Here is a 2,563-nt window from a genome sequence, read left to right on the forward strand (position 1 = left end):
GTACGACCTGTGCAACCAACATTGATATAATTCAGAGATTCCAATCTATATATATATATATATTTCTAAACTTCGTGGACATCCAAACCCATTGGCAAATGCCTTGGTACATTCCAATCAAACTCGTTTAAAAAGAAGAGATCTACCTGCCTACTAAAGAGCAACGTTCTACCAAAAAGCATTCTTCATTCAATTCATTCTTGAGCTTACTTAGTTGTAAATAGATTTAAGATTTTAATACTTATTGTTAGGCTTTAAACAAAGCAGATTCAATAAATAAAGAAATATTGAACAAAAATATATGTTTTGATGGGTGGTCGACCGCGTATTTTTAGAGTTGTGTATATCGGATCACAAAAATCTACGCCACATATAAGAAAGGGTCGTAGTGCTCGAAGTCTTTCGGCTGACAAATTTCCCATAATTTGGTTTTGCAACTTCGGCTTGTAATGAAAACAATGTATACAGTTTCTTACGGTTCTACTGCAAGCTTCTCGGGCATTAATGAGCCATATGCGAAGAATCGCAACCAGCGCTTTAGCCCAAGCGTGGTGATTTCGAATATGCAGGTACCGTAAATATGTTATAACGAAGTGCGAATTTTTATTTAGTAATAGCGGAAATTTGGCATCGTATGGGAGAGGTGCATTTAATAGGCGACCTCCTACTCGGATTAATTTAAACGAATGCGATATATCCGAGTATTCATGCAAAAACGGATTGAGTTTTTGCAAGTTTGCGGGTAGGGTGGTACCTTAATGCAATTTTTGAATAACATCCGAAAACTCTGAATGTTGGACCACCTGTGCAATTTTTAAAAAACTCAAGTTTAACTCATCTGAAGTCAGATCCTGGCCCATGGAGGATTTTGATGGTCGTCTGATCCATCGTAATATATATGCGACCACACGAAGCAATTTTTTTGTGGGAAGAGAATTTATCAATAAGGTCCAATATTGAATTTTTCTCAGTGGTCGAATATAGTGTGAATGCTTTTTTCTTCTTCTCTAATGCTTCGTCTTCTGGTGAGAGCTGGAAGTGGGTATTGATTGGTATAATCAATGCAGGGTCTTCTAGGAGGAACTGTGGACCGCCAAACAGTATCGAATTATTCAATTCGTCCACGTTACAACCCCGAGACACTTGATCCACAGGATTTTGTTTTGTTGGCACATGCCGCTAATGTACTTTGTCAGTCAACTCTTGGATTTCGGACAATCTATTTGCGACGAAGGTTTGTAATGAGGATGGATGCGTTTTAATCCAATGTAAAACGATTTCAGAGTCTGTTCAAAATGTAATGTTTTCGAAACGTCGACTCAACATAGGCGCTACTCTTGACCATAATTTCGAAAGAAGATGTGCTGCCGAGAGCTCAAGACGCGGAAGAGACTTGGTCTTCAGCGGAGCCACTCTAGACTTTGCAGTAAGCAGTATATATGCAGCATCCATACGCCCTTATTGAGGCATCGGCGAAGCCATGTATTTGGCAGACTGCACTCGACTGTACGTTTACATAGCGAGGAATGCTGATTGATGAGAGCTGCAGTAGGTTGGCTTTGAAGTTCTGCCAGCTAGTGTCAAGGCGCAATGGAATCGACTCATCCCAATATAGTTTTTGGATCAAAGCTCTTGCAATAAGATTTTTGCTTTGGTAACTAGAGGGGCTAGTAATCCAAGAGGATCAAAAAGGCGAGCAGAAACTGATAATATGTTTCGTTTAGTGGCTCGCAGATCATTAAAATTGTCATCTAAGACAAATCGAAACATGTCTTCTTTCGGCAACCAATGGATTCCTAACGTTTTAGTGGAATTGTTGTCATTGAAGCTTAATGACTTTTCAGTATAATCACTGTCGAAAAATTTAGGGTGGTTCGAAAACCATTTCGTTAGAGTAAATCCAGCCGAGTGTAATATTTTAATTACCTCACTTCTTAAAAGATCTAGAGACTCAAAATTTTCGGATCCTGTTAATAAATCATCAACATAAAAGTCTCTTTTAATGGTCAATGAACCGAGTGGATATTTAATTGTATTGGCATCACTGAGCATTTGCAAACACCGTGTTGCGAGAAATGGAGCAGGCGCAGTGCCGTAAGTGACGGTGTTAAGTCGAAAAATTTGTATTTGCTCTGAAGGATGCTCTCTCCACACTATGAGTTGACAATTCCTGTCTTCTTCATGCATAATAATTTGCGTCAAAGACAACACGTAATTTGGTTGTAGTGCTTTCGGGCCTTAAAACGCATTGATGCGGAATGAAATAGTGTGGCTCACTCGGGATCTTATTGTTCGTTGGGCTCATGTGTCCCAGTGCTCTATATTCATTCATGAAGTCCAGATACATTTTACGAAGTTCTGGATCTTTTAATGTCCTTCTCTCCAGGGCTTGAAACCGCCGAACTGCGGTCTCGTTACCTGCTGTGAGTGCGAAGGCGATTTGCCCGCAGTCACGTCCCTTTTGCAGAAGATGCAGCGGCAGCTAATTCCCACGAAGTGAAGTTGATTTATGTGCTGTGGATGTAAATCGGTGTTGCAGCAGTGATGACGTTGGCGAGCAGCG

This window comes from Zeugodacus cucurbitae, chromosome 3 (genome assembly GCF_028554725.1).
Source record: "Zeugodacus cucurbitae isolate PBARC_wt_2022May chromosome 3, idZeuCucr1.2, whole genome shotgun sequence".
NCBI classification, from domain to species: domain Eukaryota; kingdom Metazoa; phylum Arthropoda; class Insecta; order Diptera; family Tephritidae; genus Zeugodacus; species Zeugodacus cucurbitae.